The sequence below is a fragment of the Typopeltis vanoorti genome, chromosome 2 (genome assembly GCF_054136105.1).
Source record: "Typopeltis vanoorti isolate ZY-2024b chromosome 2, IOZ_Tvanoo_1.0, whole genome shotgun sequence".
NCBI lineage: Eukaryota > Metazoa > Arthropoda > Arachnida > Uropygi > Thelyphonidae > Typopeltis > Typopeltis vanoorti.
The window spans coordinates 39,075,055-39,092,879 of NC_143550.1; the positions used below are offsets into that span (position 1 = coordinate 39,075,055).

The following is a 17,825-nucleotide window of genomic DNA, read 5'->3' on the forward strand; positions in this document are numbered from 1 at the left end:
GTGTGTGTGTGTGTGTGTGTGTGTGTGTGTGTGTGTGTGTGTGTGTGTTAAAATTATAGTTTGAAAACTTCTGAATTTAAGTTCAATAGCTATAAGTACTTGATATGGTATGAATAAGATCACAGTTAATATCACCTTGAATTCACACACCGTACACACACTTGAACTCAAAGCTATCACCAACAAAGTGGATAATTAACTTGGTTCTTTTGCCTTTCTACCTTTATGCCCAACGTCGATTCGTACACGAGCACCTCTCCATCATTACGGAGAAATGACGAACTTTTGTGTGTTATTCCAATTATTCACAAACACGCTCCAAGCTTACACAGAGCACGTAGATGCACACGTTTAAAACTTGCTAAAAATAAATACTAGAATACGAAGCGAACTTTTCGATAGTATTTAAATAGAATTCCTCGCTTCCGCACTTTCTAAAGTAAGATTGATTGTTTACTGCAGTAATTACATTATCGAGTATTTTTTTATGCAGTAAAAGGGCTTCCACGTGCGTTTCATTATTTTTCTATAAAGCTGTACATTTTCCATCGTGTGTAAAAGTACTTAAATTTGATTAGATTTTTGATACTCGTTATAGCGATTGTTAATAACCCATTTGCCATTATCATTTAATGTGCTATTTTGTAGAAGACAAACTTGAAAATTAAAAAAACAAACAAACAAGAAATTACCTTTCAGCAATAAAATTAATGGAAATATAAGTTATTTTACCCAAGAGATACTTGAATTCATTCTGCTTAAATGCTGGCAACGTTATTGGTTATTATGCAACTGGTTTATTTGATATGGTTTAAAAATAACATTTCGCATTTACTGTTATAATCAAATTGTGGTAATCGCTAAAATTTTTATGAGCTTAAATGCATTTGCAAACAAGCTATTTACCACTTTTCGTTCCATTAAAATGATTTACAGCTTTGAATGGAATCGAGTATTATTTCGTCAACCCCAAGAGTAAACACTGGGGAAAATGTGGTTTCTCGATCTAATTTATTAATGGCAATGTTGTGCTTTTCTATCCTTTTCTCTTTACTCGTATATAATTTGATTTTAAAATTCAGATCAAATCGACAAGCTTTTATATATTTGTTAATGTTCGCTTTTTCTTTCAGTGTACTTGCTTGCTGATTCTTCGGTCTTTAAGATAATCTTAAAGTAATTATAGACGAAAGAATAATGCAGTCTCTTTAATTTACATGAACTGTGACCAAAGTACAAAAATGTGGGAGTTCCATATTAAGAAATCAATAACACAATGATGTTTTGCATCAGGAGCACGACAGTACATGAATCTCATTTGGATCAAGAACATGACAGATTATTGGGATTTTTATAGTTGGCAATAGCATAATAGCACTAGAATGATGTGTGAAGAATATGCCAGCACGAGGATTCCGTATTCACACTCAGGAAAGCAAGAATTCTATATTCACGCTCAGGAAAGCATAAGAATGTATGTAGAACATGACAGCACAAGGATATTATATGAAGCGCATGACAACAGAAGGCCGTTGTATAAAGAACGTGAAAACATACGGTTGTTATATGAAGAACATGGCAGCATGATGGGGTTCTATATTCCCATTTAGAAACGCAACAGCACAAAGATGTATGAAGAACAGAACAGAACAAACCTGACAGCACATGGATGCTAGGTTCTCAGTCAGGAACACAACAGCACAAGAACTTTCTGAAGAACGTAAACATAAGGATGTTGCATGAAGAAGGTAACACAGAAATGCTATGTTCTGAATCAAGAAACAGACAGCACAAAAAATATATTTATTTATTTAGGAACGCGCGCCAGACGACATAAAAATGTTTTTCTTTTTTTTCTGCATGGGGAACGCAATATTGCATGAACAAGTGAATGCATTGTTACAGCCGCTAATTGCTGATAACGCTGGCGCAAATAGCCTAGTATTAAAACAATGCTTAAATCATTTTAACAATTATTTAGTGTTGCTACAGTTATAAAAATGTTAATGAAAGTTAAAAGTAGCAATTATACATCTACAATGTGATTAAATAGAGATTCTCAAATCTAAAACTAAATGATATCAAAAGGTTATTAAATTAATTATTGACGTAATTGTATAAAATTAATTAGTGAAAATTGATGGTGCCTAATGCAATAAATGTTAGCAGAGAAAATGCGTAAGTCTCTCATTATAACCATTTGTGCCTTTTGCATTAATTATTAGCAAACATAATGAGTTGTACACATTGTTAAGCATAAGTAGTTCTATAATGGTAAACGTCACTTAAGGAGGCAATTAATATGATTAACGTTTGAACTATAGATTTTTTTACAATAAAATGATATTGCTATGATAAAGTAATTTAATTAACCGAGAAAATTATTAATTAAGATTAATGAGACTTACATAGAAAACCACAATCACGATCTTCCTTAACATTTCATTAGTATAAGTATTGGAATCAAAATCAAAACTTTATATGTCTTTTAAAAAGACGTGTATCGCATTTTTATAACAAAATATTGCACAGCTTCTTAAGAAGTTTAAGATTGTTGCTTAAGAATGATTTTAAGGGAAGGTATGAGAGCTTTTTGGGTGATTTATACCCTCCCTCGATGAGTCCTTGACTCCTTGGAGGTCTTAAATAATAATAATAATAATCAAATGATGTATTATAATATCAAAAGAATGAATTCGATATCATACGCATGTTTATTTTGACATAACACTTAGTAAAGAAGAATTATAAACTGTAAATGATAAATGTATTGGAGATGATATAATTGGAAGAAACTGATCTATAACAAAAACTAGAAGAGCAACAGAATAGATGGAATCATATCGAGTTAATTAAGCATATTCATATTCTCTTCAATTCCTAAATCTGCTAACCAAAAATTTAATGTGTGTTTGATTACCTGTAGATCCGAAGAAAAGATGTAAATCTAGGAGGGAAAAAAGTTAAATCATACAATTTTTAAGAATCTGTTTTTTTTCTTGACAGAGATATTAGTTTATTAAATACATTATCTAAATTATATCCTGTAATTTTAAAATAAGACTTGCCACTATTACTGATGACGTGTATTAGAAAGATGCTGGATTTATAAAAGGTAGTTTTCATTGGCTATATATTTATACTAAAACAAATAAAAAAAAATGAAGGGATTCAATTCACTTTACCTGCTTAGTTTATATATTATGAAAGCCTTGTTTATTACAAGGCTTTCATAATATTACGCTTATATGACAAAACAAACAACACAGGAAACTAACAGGAAACTAACCCTCCTTTAACCAACCTGGACTAGATGAACGTATCATCCAGGATTGGTAACAACAACACGATAGTGACCAAACCTTAATAGGTTTGTTCTCTCTCTCCCTCCAGTCTCCTCTCTGTATTCTCATTGAACATCTTTGGGCTGATGTAAAAGATGTTTTTAACGAAGCACTATCACTAATAGAAATGCAGAAATTCATCTTGTTTGTATGGTGTATTGAAGATTCATGTTAGCCAGTAGCTTGAAGAATTCTTAAGTTTAAGGTTCGTGGAGAACACTATAGCATAACAGTATCGTGTTCTTAACACAGCACTCACCCTTGTAATATAAGTTTTTCACACAGTAGCCATGACAACCCAACTCATTTGCAAAGAACATTTTTTTTCTATTATTAGTATGAGCGGTCAACTTAGTATAAAAATTCATTTCGTCAAAATTAAAAGGGATAAATTTGTGTGCCGTTTCCGAATAAAGAAACATATATTGCTGTTTGGGGAAGGTCTAGATTTCTTCGACTCACTTTTGTGTGCATCCCACTGATAGCCTAAAAATTATCAAGCATATATTTTTTTTTCAATCAACCCCAAATATCAATTACCAACAATATATAGCTACTTTGATACTTCATTCTACTTTGTTAGGAATTCTTTTCAAACATCTGATTTATTTTTTTCTTATATTTTACGGTCTCCTGCATAATCAATCCTTCAAGTGGCCAGAAATCTGATTAAAATGATAAACAGCCTTTGAAAATTAAAGACCAACAAACGCTAGCTTTTTATTTGGTTTATTTTCATATAAGAAGTAAAATCACATAAAATGGAAGAAAAAGCGAAGTTCTCTTGTCAAAACTGAGTTGTTGAATAGTGTAATTTTAGAAGCTTTTCGTTGCATTACGTTTTAACGAAACAATATAAGACTTTCCAAACAAAATGTACAGTATTTTTATTCTCGTTTCATTTTTCTTCAGGCAGGTTGAATCCAATCCGGAGAAGCACAGGGTTATTGTGAGTTTCAACCTTCCTGTCAAGCCTTCTAGAAGAAAAGACAAATACAACGGGAAGAGGCTTCTGTCCCTTCGAGATATGCTACGCGTATTACTCGGCACCTAATATTTCCCAAGATAATCCTAACATCTCGGAATGTTTTATACATCACTGCCCTAATATATTGCTTTCCTTATGGCATATTGTATTCACCGAAAGCTATGTGGGATTTGTGTTGCCTGAATATGTTCCGTTTTCATTTTTCTTGGCACACATATGCCGTGCTTATTACAGCCACAAAATTCCCTTTCTAAGAAGAAATGTCAGTGTGTGTGTGCGTGTGTGTGTGGGCGCATCCGTGTGTAACAGTTTCGTACTAAAGTTTAAAATTCAGTATCTATATATAAATTTCTAGACCTTTTCAAAATATAAAGTATGAATTTTTTAAAACCTGTAAAGTATTAGTGACTTATCTTTGCGTCTACTGGTTAAGCCGCTTTAATGTTTCTCTTATCAATGCGGTAAATGTAAACAGATGTCAGCATCATGATAGATGCATATCGTATCATTTGTAAGCAGGATATGCAGAGAACTCTATCATTGTTGACTGCTGTTACACCCAGAGTTATTCATAAGAAAGATTTTTATTGTTTTTCTGTTTCTCGATACCACAGAGGCCTATACTTTCTACTGTTGTTTTATGTTCTCGTATATACATTAATAACAAACATTATTCTAGGTTACTTGAGGAATTACTTCGTTGGAATAGCGGAGCTATCATTCTATTCCTGTCTTAAGGTTCGTTGATCCTCGTCTAAAAGTTAAAATTTCTATATGGAGAACATATGGAATAAATATTGTTTTTAAAATACTAAAGCACTATAAAACTTAAAGTAACTTGTTTGAGTAAATTCTTTTGTTGAGAAGCCTTAAGATTTTCCTCCCGATGCGTATCAATAAAATCATTTGACATATTTATAAGAGGAAGAGTAACAGTACTTAATTTTTAGATGGTAGTATCGTAGGTTGCTATGCTGATATATTTTGACAATTAAATTCGACATCTTTTGTAAATGATCACAAAAACGGTTTATTCTTTTAATAGTGAACATCACTAAGTGCAAAATAAATACCTGCTTTCCAGGTTACCGCTAAGATTAACAATGTCTTATCTAGGTAGGATTTAACTTAAAAAACAACATACACTGCTTGGAAAGAAATCAACGTACACCATAGTGTGAGGAACAAAGAACCATGGCGCCCACCTTAATAAGAGGTAGGACCTGCTTTCGCTGCAATGAATGCAGTAATCCTACGAGGCATATTTCCACAAGCGTACGATAGCCATCAATGGGAATTTTGGACCCTTTTTCCTATATGCATGTTAAGGAGGTCCTGGGTTGTTGTGGGAACGGACGTCCCTTGACCTCACCCGACCTCCAGTTCATCCCACAGGTGTCCAATAGAGTTGAGACTCTGGGCTCTGTGGAAGCCATTCCAATGTCCAAAATGTTCAGATACCTCTCGGAGTTCAATTTTCGTGGCACCACAAACAGAGATCCGAGGCCAAACCAGTATAAACAGGACCACATAATCATATCGCCACTTCCGAATTTCATAGTTGGGGTTACGCACTTTGGTAAAAGACGTTCACCGGCGAACGTCAGTAGAGGGTGTAACGTGATTCGTCGCTGCATAACACACTTTCCAAACTTCTGCGCCCTGCAGTACATGACCTTTGCACCATTGAAGACGACGCTGCATGTGTGTTCGGGGCTTCATGTGGAGCTTGCATATGCAATTCTACAATGGAAATGCATGTTGTGAGCTTCGGTTCTGAATTTTTTTTTTTTTTTTGTAGATTCGTGTTCCATTCGATGTCCGTAACTCAGCATTCAACGTGTCGGCCGACGAATGACGGTGTTTAATATATTATCCTTCGTAGAACCCTAGGGACGCGTTTAGTGAGTATGATGAGTCGACGACTGGGATTGTACTTGCAGTTGACTCCCTGCGCTTCCATCTCAGTATAGTATCACTGAATGATGACCTGAAATGGCCCAATTTGTCAACAGTTTGCTAAACAAATAGGCCTGCAACATGGCATCCTGTCACAATGCCTCTTTCGAACTCAGTCAGTTCGAAAGAGGCATTGTTCAGATACCTCTCGGAGTTCAGATACCCTTCTCGCAGCCATTTCCCCCGTTGCTCTGACTTGGGAGCATCATATTCGTCCAATTTATTCTGGCTACAAACACGTGACTCGTTACATTGCACATGCCCCTTGCCCATGGAGGTGTCAACTGACTTCTTTCCAAGCGGTGTATCCATGTATTACTATTATTATCATCCAACTAACAGATGGCAGATTCGAATCCCCCCCCCTTGGGCATATAGATGTTTGTCATTGTGTGTAGGGAAGAGAGATGAACTTCCTCGCTTGATGTGTGATCACCGCCCAGCTTACTGGAGGCATGAAGTGGATTGAAAAATGTTCCCTGTTTGGTCTCTACAGCGAAATATCCGAACTATGTAAAAATAACTTAAAATGCATTATGTATAATTCATAAAAATAGAAGAAAATCTTTAACCCACTCTTTCGTGGGTTGGATCCACATAAATCCCTTTCAGGATGCGAATAACCATTATCATAACTTTATACTGAAAAATGAGTTGTCCGATCTCATACGCAAGTGACAGGGTTTTTTGTGGGATGAAAAACCCAAAAAACTCGTGTTTTTCATCCCACAAAACAAGCAAACGGACCAGAAGACCATACGCAATAGGAGACTACTTAAATAAGAATTAACCCCTTAACATACAAAGACGTCTGTGACACGTCTTTTGTTTATTGCACCAAAATTGATTTGAATTTTGGTTTCACATATAAATACAACCGAATATAGACGCTAGACAATCTTGTGCCTATTTCCTTTCAGCCGAGAAAAGTTGCCAAAGCGTGTTTCGGCTATTTCGTTTGCGTTTGCACAAATTCATCATTATTTTTCAAATAATGATGAATTTGATCCAGCAAATCACCCTCTCTCAAAACATTGGCAGATAAAAGACCGCTTTCTGATTTTTAATTAGTACGTTAAGTCTACACTGTACGATGTAGCTCTACGCATAAGTGTAAAAGATTGATGGGATCGAATCTCATTGTAGCGTGGATGTCTTTAGATGGATTTCGTTTTATTTATTTTAATTCATCGACAAAGATTTCAATTTTGTCAACCAATTCTCCCTTTCTATAATTAACTATATAATCCTACAACCACCCCAGTATTCCCTTGACAGTGTTGCCCTGAACCTCTTAATACGTTCCTTGAAATTAACTTTGCGTTTTACTAAAGACTATCACAGAGGATACTGTGAATGTTTCATTACATTAAAACATTAATTGCTGTTTTCCTTGAAATTAGAAGTTAACTTTAAGGACGTACTCAAGGACCAAATCAGTTTAATGTTCCTTTTAAAAACAATGTGTACAATCTCGATGGTTTGTTTGACACTCAACGATGTCACACAGAAACTTCACGGTTTTCTTAACATTAACTCCAAATCTTCCACTAGAGATTGCATTATTGGGATGTTAAAAGAAAATATATTTCCATACTTAAAACAGTGTACAAGCTGTTTCAAGAAACTGAATAAGATCGCTTCAGTTGTGATGGAGAACCCATTAAACTCGCTGCTAATGTGAATGTTAAGTACCTGAGCCTGTCACAAATACAGTTAACCAGGGAAATTTCTGAGCTTCTCTCTACTAGGGAAGTTGTTCCGGTTTTCAAAAGTTAATTCATTAAATTTAGGAACCATTTTTCCGACCAGGTCGTTCCATTTATACCGGAGGCATCTTGTTACTTTACTCCAACTGCATTGCCCATAGAAATTAATCTTGAAATACTGTTTACGCCAAGTGCAATCTTCCGTCTCTCTGAAGTCGACTGGAGGGGGGGGGGTTGGGTGGGTGGGGTTGAGTAAGAGACTGCATGTGCCCATTGGTTTGTAAGCGAAGAGAAAGGAGTAATGCATCTCTGAGTTGCTGGGGGTTTGTTTAAATCCAACAGCCCATTCGTGATTAGCACAGAAACACCAGAATTTATTGACGCATGCAGTGAATAGATCGCACAAAATATATGTTGAACATTTTGTCGCCATTCGGGCGAACGTATTTAATTAGCACATTTGAGATGAGTAGCTGCGTCCTTCTCGTCTATCTTTGGTGAATAATTAAGTAGATATAACACGAAAGAGAAGTTTGCCACTTAAAAGAATCGGGAAAGATTTCATCGCATCAGTTAAAGAGTGCAATACGTTGACCTTTGTCTTCATGTGTCTTTTACATTAGCATGTTTTAGTGCAATAATTATTCCAGTATCTCACTGATGCAGTTGTAGTATGTAACCATGCGTGTATATATTTCAACGTTTTCCACAAAAGAATGCTAATATTTTATTTTAAATACCAGTAGTTTTCAAACCAAGTTGTTCATTGCTACCTGAAATAATAGTTTCTTATTCAGTTTTCTGCGCATGCGTGTCATTCCAATCGGTTTGTTTCAAGATGGCGACAGTTCAACAAAAAAACTCAGTGTATTTTATGGTATGTAACATTTAAGTCAGTGATTCGTCTATTAGGAATTTAGTCCTGAATCTGCCAGGCTAATTCACCTGAGGATAATTATAATCAAACTGATATAATTCATTGAAAATTGGGTGGAAAAGACTCCATTTCATAGTCATCTCGTGGACTTAAGCAACTTGGATATTTTTGTATGGAATAATGATAAAAGAGAAGCGTATTCACACACACACACACACACACACACACACACACTTCAAAAGTGGCTTCATTACATTAAAAGACAAAGAAAGAAACAGTCCGGAAAAGCTGTAGTGCGCATGACAGGAAATTAAATACTGGATAGAAGGACCAATTGATCTGACATTGAATTTTTTCATTCCAAATAAACAGCATTTGTTACGGCTATCGTCTCTTAATTTGCCTCAAAAATATTTGCAATTAAGTATTCACATTTATTTGTGAAGACTGAATTTTTAGTCTTGCTTCAGATTCTGTTATTTTTATACAGAAGTAACTTTTGCTATTTTTTTTTAGTTCCAGGTAGCAGCATTCTGCTCCCGAATACCATTTTTTAATTCACTTGCTCTAAATTTAACGAACATCTCACCCAAATATTTAATTGCTGTTGAAATTGATTTACATTTAAAAAAATACTGATGTTCTTTTTTTCATAATTAAACTAATTTGCTCTGTTTGTCTTCAGGATGTAATGCCTTCAAACCTTCCGGAATTTTTAATATCGGCCTGTTAGAGTACCGACACTACTTCACAGATTGCTTAATCCGATTTACCGGTATCGTACTCGTTAGCGGAATAACCTAGGTCAATGAAGAGGCAGTTATCGTTCCAACACAGGTGCGATCATTAATTCTTATTTTGGTTTTTACCTTTACGTTCATTCTCATTTTATTTTTACTGTTATTCAGTTTTAACTCGTATTTTAACTGTTGTCATAATATTTAGCTTGTTTCACAGTTAAGTAAGCTATCCACCAGGCTAAATTGAGTAATAGTGGCTTTACCATTCATCTATCAGATGGCAGTCAAAAATTTCATTCTTGTCAGATAAAATTTATCTTCAGTAAATGGTGATCTTATTTTTATTTACTTGTTTATTGCCTTCTCTAGTTCATATACGCTCTGTACTAGACTTAATTCAACATTTACAGGCTGAGGAGGCGGGAAAAATTGATTAAAACGAAACTAGATAAACTAAGTCTACCACAGTTGGGCGAACACTATTGTAGGTTCATTTTCTGTGTTAATCATATAATTAATTATTGAGAAATATTCTTTTTTATTAAGTATAATTTCTGGGAAATTCCCATGCTACTCCTCTAAAACACTATTAATATAATTAACGGCTATTTTAGCCTGTTTTTGTTTAGGAGTGTCCCTTGTATTTAATACATTGGCTAACATAACTCAAAAGGGGTATGTATATATTTTAAGGCATTACGGGCGAGTGTAGAAGGCAATTATGGCAGAATAAAAAATGTGGAAAAATTATGTACATACCTTGACTTTGGTTTAAAGATGCCTTCTAAATCCAAACTCTTGTTGAAAGGGGGGGGGGAAGAGAGGGAAAGAACATGGGGATGTACTTGAGACACGGGAAATAAGTTTGGGAACCCGGGTTACTATTAATAATATATATATAAATATATATATATATTATTTTGTTGTGGGGAGAGGGGGAGGAAAGAAGGGGAAGGGTATCCTTATGTAGAAAAAACTGGGGCAAGGGTTTACGGGGTGTGGACCGTTTCAGTCATCGTTTTTATGATTATTTTACTATCCAGGTTATTTGCAGAATAAACATCACTAATTTATAACTAAGTATGCATCTATTGATCTCACTTATGGTGTTGGTAGAACACAAGGATGATAATGAGCATCAAAACATCTCATGGTAACAGTTAATTACTGTTTAAGCTTTACTTAAATTATTATACAATCTCTACGAACCTTGTACTTATATTTCACGATTCATTTGAGAAATCCATCTTGTCTCTAGACCCAATTCAATCAACAAGTTCAGTTTTCTACCCGTTATGCTTCTACAAGTGTTTTGGAGTTAGTAACTATAAGCCACTCTTCTGGAGACTATAAAAATGCCAGCACACTTTTAATGCTCAAAGCTTCAGACATGATACATGACTTTCACATTCTAAAGATACCCTTGGAAATCCATATAATATGAAGGTACACTGAAGCTGGACAATCTGCCAAGCATCGTGCCGTTTCATGTAATAAGGGTGCTCCTATTAGAGTATAACCAGGGAAATGCCACTTAACTGTAGAGTTTATGGGCGATTCCGATGATTTTATAGCATGGTGTTATTATTAACCTGAAGCTAGAGTAGATACTGATATTAGTTCGTATTAGACAGACTAAGCTGAGTCATGGTTAGCTCAGAGATTTATGGACATAGCGTGATAGAGAAGTCAACAGATTTTATGGGTTAGATAATACCTCTAGTTAGTCGCATACTTCATCTCCTGTTATTGCACTGTTAAATTTTTTTTCTGATGATACTTTAAGTTATATCAATTCGTGGCATTATTCCACTCAAAAGATGTTGTCCGAAATCATGCCCTTATGACCTCGGCATTGTATAGTGAGATTAAATATTCTATTTATTGTCATTGGATTTCAATCAAATGTTGGTAGAAAAGTATTGTTCCACTGCAAAGGGATAAAGGTATGTTTTCACCCGTGAAATAAATGAAATTTTCTCTTTCATTAAATAACATAATATGATCGATCAAAAATGAGTTGAATATCTTTTTTAGACTACAATAAATGTAGCAATAGCGAGACAAAGACAATGAAAATTGGCAGAAGGGTTAAAAATATCAACTGCATTGTGATTGGAGAATCTATAGAACAAGTAAAACATTTCAGCTACTTAGGCACGATTTTTGGTGAAGATGATAAATTAAATATAGAAATAGACAACAGAATCAACAAAGCTGGATGGCAAGAAGTCAACTGAATAAATTTATATGGAATAAGAGAAAAGTTCAAACAGCGTTCAAACCAATTTTAACTTATGGATCTGAGAGCTGGGTTAGAAATAAAACGCTTGACCAAAGACTAGAGACTGCAGATATGAGAGTCCTGAGAAAGATTAGGGGAATGAATCAATGGCAGAATCATATTAAAAACGAGGATATTAGGAAAGAACGTGACATTGTTAGCATCATGGAATGGGTTAGCAGAGCTAATCTCAGGTGGTCTTAAAGAGAATGGGCGAGGAAAGATTAGCAAAACAAGTGTTCTCTGCTAGGTTGGCAGGAAAAAAAAACAATATATAGTTGGATTGATACAGTAAAAAGTGCCTTAGAAAACAGAAATATAAGATCTGATAATATTGGAGTCTTGATAGGTAATACTTGACAGTAACACTGATTTGGAAGAAAATTGTAGATAGGAAGTTAGTAATGGTGTAAGTTTTTCATGTAGTATTATCATATCCTGTACACCCCTTGAGAGTACATATTAGGAATTTGATGATGATGATAAATGCAGCAATGTGATAAACCGGTATTATGTTTTTGAATGTAAGATTTCCACATTATGGGAATTTAGGACCAAAGGACTTCGTCAATACAGATGAACTACTGAGGCGTCCTAGAAAATCTGAATGCTGTAATTATCCATGAAAATTATGCCTGGTCATCACTAAGCTTAACTCAATAATAACCTTAATGATGGCGTTCACAAATTCAAACAACTGTTATGACAAAATATCTTGTCAATAGAAAAGGATTCATGTTATAAATATGTAAATAATACCAAGCGCATGATGAAAACCGCCCAGAGTCCAGTATTTGTAAAAGATATGAACAATATTCTACATGCAGTGGATGTCTTTGTTATTTATAAAACTTTATCTGTTATTATGTTGATATGTCTACCTGCAGCATATATCTAACAAGTTGTTTACATGACAGTTCTTCTTATATGCTGTCCAAAAATTACTTCTAATTTCGCGTGGTTTACACTATATCTGAGTGTATTGTTAGATTCGCCAGGAAATATCTTGTTTACTCTTATTATATTATTTGTGGGACTAGCAATACAGCAAGCGCCCAAAATACATCCAGGTTTCCTTGGGTTTGTGTGCCGCAACTTGGCTGGTGATTTAGTGAAACGTACGTCACAAAGACCTCGATATAAGCTCCCAGTACCATTCGTATTCTAATAAGTGTCCCTTTGTCGTGTAGCTGCCTTATACATGATTCATGTACTCCTTCTGCTATCAGAAGAAGTTTTATTAAAACCTAGCCTTACAAGAAGGATGTTTAACATATGATTCATATACATGCCACATTCTTTCAGGGTGTAAAAGTCGCTCCTTGTAATGCTCCAGCGTCTGAACTGTATTGGCTATGCTGTCCTCAGCGACAACTTTTCTTGTCACTCTCTACGATACATTTAAGCTTCGAGACTAAGCTAACCTGAGTTTTTAAAAGTCTGATCGGCATCAGCATGCAATGGGAACGCGTTTCTTTCAAAAAGAAATGCATTGAACATCATTATTTTGTTTTTGGATTTTATACTGCATTCGTAACATTTTGAAGAATGCGTTTTTATTCTCGCCACAACACACATTTTCTTACACCGTATACATTGTGGTAGATCTGGCGTAACATTTGTGTGCGAAATTTCCATACGGTCAACAGTTTCTACCCGTTTATCTTATAGTCCTTATAAGGACTGGCTTAAAGGGGCGAAGCAAGAATGCTTTTCATATTCCCCGTTATCTGTAGCGGACAGTGTAGGGATAAGGTTATTGAGCTATTATTAAAGCTCTGATCATGGCAGGAGGATAACAGCAATAGCCGAGCCTCAGTTAGAGCTTCATTAGCTACAGCATTGCTATCCATTACCCTCCAAGGGTATTGGATTGAATGAATCAATCACCGCATCTCACGGTCGATTGGTCTACCCGTTTATATTAAAATATGCGCTTAGTTATCAATGTATTTAAAAAAATAAAAAAGGTGTATTTTTAATTTAGTATTTATTTTTCTTCAGAATTATATTTTGCATTAGAACTAATTATATAATAATTATAATTATAGATACTCCGTTTTTATAATTAATTAGCTTCTTTAAAGCTAATACTACAAGCTCTACCTAAATATTCTAACATCATCTCCGTCCAAACCAAACGATGTATATTATATGCAGAGGATTTTATGTGGATTCCAAATGAATACAACAAAGAGATATGTTTTTTTTAAGTCACTCCCATAAAAAGTTACAGTACGTTAATACCTACATCAATACATTTTTTATTTAAGAGGAAACTTATCTCAACTTTACAGAATCTTAGCGCCCACTTAGTTCACTCACTAACGATGAGACCACACCCTTCGATTGAAAGATCTGATTACCATCGTAGTACGACAGGAATATTTATAAGAACTTTTCAATCAACATGAAGGCAATATAGACGGCTGTTTGTAGAGTTAACACCCATTTCCCCCTCTGGAATCGCGGATGTTTTATCCCACACCACAAGCAAACCGGTCAGAGCATGCGTAGTTGCATACTTGCAACTACGCATGCTCTGACCGTTTGGATTACAGCTTTAGTGTAATCCAAACAGCCATCTATCAGAATTTTAGTCATTTAAATTGCGAATTTTGATTATTTTGTTGACAATATTACAAGCTGTAGTATTTTTACGCCTGTAAATATTGCCATTTTATTTATTTATTTGGGAAGAAACACTTTTTTAAAAAAATACTGGCATCGAAATGTATCTAAATGCTTCTAATTTCTGTACGATTTTTTCCTTTTTTTTTAAACCTACGTCTTACAATAACTGTCTACTAAACAAAATGAAAATACCGTACAGAACATTCCTTACATAAATAAAGTGTTTTTATTTTTAACGTTGTAGGAAAAAATCCTGTTTCTTTAAAATCCCTTGACATCAAACGTTTCATGAGAACAGGTAACAAATACTAGTTGTTTTTATATCAAATAAATATGAATTTATTGAGTTGGAGAGAAAAGAAAGAGGTAAAGTTCATCGCAATATTTCCGAGTTATACATCTCTTGCCAGTTCTAGTTACTTCTGTTTGCTTGATTTATGGGTCGGAAGTATTGAGTTCTGATGCCGATGGAAGTTGATATTGGTCACGAACACAGATTACGAAGAAAATATGTTTTTTCTACTGACAACAATAATGCGAATAACTATATCTTATGGTTGCCTTTCACAGATTTGATGAGTAATGGTCAGATAAACAAAGAAAAGCTTTATAAAATCTTTTATCTATCTGTTCACTGGTTGAAATCACATTGTTTATAGAATTGCACCAATCTTTATATCTTTCAAGCAGATAGTGCAACACATCTATTTTAAAAAAATGAACGGCTTCATCGAGTAAGAGGATTAGTAAAAAAAAATAATAAAAACTTCATAAAAATCTGTAAGTTGATGCAGCTCTGCCTACATTTTAAAGCGAATAACTCTTTCTTCTATTCTAATGTATGTGTAATCCCAATTATTTCACACTTTCGGCATTACGTTGTCCACCCCTTGGGGATTTTCAAGTGAAAATGACTTAACCGGTTTCGTATGGATGGTGAAGGATTTTTTTTCTCCCAGAAATTCGAAATTTTCATTCCGAAAAGGCTTTTGACAACACACAATCAACATATATAATATAAAGATATCATAGTTGCATTGGTTGTAACTCCAAAATAGCCAATAACCTGGTTGTTAGGTAATGCAATTTTACAACGGGTTTTTATGGTTAAATTGCACTGCTATTATCATGTTGCTGTCTTTGAATATAATGATGGCATTAGTTAGCAAAAATCGGAGCAGCAATTCTAATTTTATTAAGAAAAAAAAGAAAGAAAATCCTAGATATATTTTGCAATTTTAAAAATCGTTATATTCAAGCATATAATAAAATTCTATCATCAAAATAATATTAAAAAATCGAATCATTTTAATTGTCAGTCTTTATATGAATATCACCCACGAAAGATTAGCATCCTACGTGGAGGTAGTAGATAACCCATAAACTTTGCTTTAAAGGCAAAATATGATTTTTTTTCGACAGGGTTTTTAGCGCTTCCAAGTAATCAGGGTAGTGAAAATTGTGAAACAATTTTTTTTTTAACCAAGTTTAACACAAACGTGTTAAACTTGGAGAAGTCAAAAAGTAAAGACACTGCTGAATTGTTTATACGATTTCGAGGGCATTATCCACAAAGAATTCATTCTGCCTGACCAAACGGTCAATGGTGCGTTTTTTTCTCGAAGTTATGAAGCGATTGATAGCGAGAATTCGCCGCGTACGACATGAATATCGTGACGACCGACCGTTCGTCAAAACATAGTCACTCTTGGCACTATAACTCGGCTTCTAATGAAACAAATGTCATAAACAGTTGACACAACACTAACGAAGATTGCCGCTTTCGACAACAAAAAGATACAACAGGTGGCGCCACTAGTTTCTTTTATTTTCGAAAAGTTCGGTTTCTTTTTGGACAGAGGTTATATTCCCCTTTATCTGTAGAAGAAAATGTATGGATGGGGTGTTATTGAGCTATAAGCTCAAATCATGGCGGGGTAACAGCAATAGCCGAGCCTTAGTTAAAATTTCATTGGGGTACTTCCCTAGGTAACCATTTTAGTCGCCTCTTACGACATGCATGGGCTACAGTGGGGCTATTCTTATCCCACCCACCACACGGGGTCCTTGATATAATTCTCGATAATTAGTCTTATTTGTAAATCATTTGTTTTAATAAATTGATGTGCTTTGTTAAATTATTATTTATTTGATAAATTTGATATTTATTAAATTTGATAAAATTTCTTTTAAATAAATTAAAAATCTGTTTAATATTTCCTATTTTTAGTTAAAAATATATTATTTATTATATTCTATAAATATTTTTTTCAATAACTGTTCTTAAATAATATAATCACTGAACCAGATGAACCTCGTTAGACTAGGGACGGCTGGCTAGAATTTGCAAGCAAGTAAATGGGAAGTTGATTTTATTAAATAAATATCAAAAAAGAAAATAAAATCATTCTAAAAAAATGTAGTAATAATAATAATAAAATTAAAAAAATTGTTTTATGTTTTTTTTAAGAAAATTCTTTTAAAATATGCTACCTAATAAATACAGTAACATTTTATATTTATAAAGTAAAAACAAGTAAGTGATGCATTTTTATAAGTATCATGAATTAGTTTTACGTACTTCTAAGGGAAGATCCACAAATATGTTTTTTTGTCTGTATTATCCTGTAGTATTTGCTGTCAGCTATAAAGGGTCGTTGCACAAGTCTTAAATCTGGTTCACAGTAAAATATTCTCAGGACAGGAACAAAAATGGAGTTCGAAATAGGAATGATTATTAGATGTCATTTGAAAGGGAAGTCTGCCAGACAGGTTTTCACAGTTTTTGACAGACGTGAGAACAGGAAAGTGATGTAATTGCACGTTGAAAGGTTCGTGAACAGAAGTATAAGCTGTTCCGGTTGCTTAGCGTCAGAAAATCGACATTGAGAATGGGAAAAAAAAAAATAGCTATCTGGGCTGTCGAGACAAATAGGCGTGCCACCTTCTGAACGCAAAGGCATAACTTTGTCAGTCATGTGGGACTACAATGCTCACCTCAATAGGGTATGAAACAGACAGCTACTGAACCTTGAGAGCGTGGGCTAGACAAATTGGACTCCCTCTTGCATAACAGCTGCGATGCTCGGGCTTAATATCAAATGGAAATGGAAGGAATAGCAACAGTTGAACCAAAAGAGGTTTTTTTTTTCTTTTTTTTGGTATTGTGATATCAAATGTCTATTTTTTGTGGATTTAACAGTAGTTATCATGGATTATAATATTGGTATCTATGAAGTCGTCTGTTTCTTGGTTTTTCGTGTAACAAAAGCACGGATCTTTAGTGATGA

At 34.4% G+C, this 17,825-nt stretch overlaps 1 long non-coding RNA gene across 3 annotated transcripts in view; it reads left to right on the plus strand.

Annotated features, from left to right (window-relative positions):
• LOC150108934 (uncharacterized) overlaps positions 1 to 17,825 on the plus strand; it is a 353,210-nt gene that overhangs the window by 146,116 nt on the left and 189,269 nt on the right. For all 3 annotated transcript variants that reach the window (XR_016549411.1, XR_016549409.1, XR_016549410.1), the window contains exon 2: positions 9,563 to 9,714. This is a non-coding gene — a long non-coding RNA (uncharacterized LOC150108934). The remainder of the gene's footprint in view (positions 1 to 9,562; positions 9,715 to 17,825) is intronic.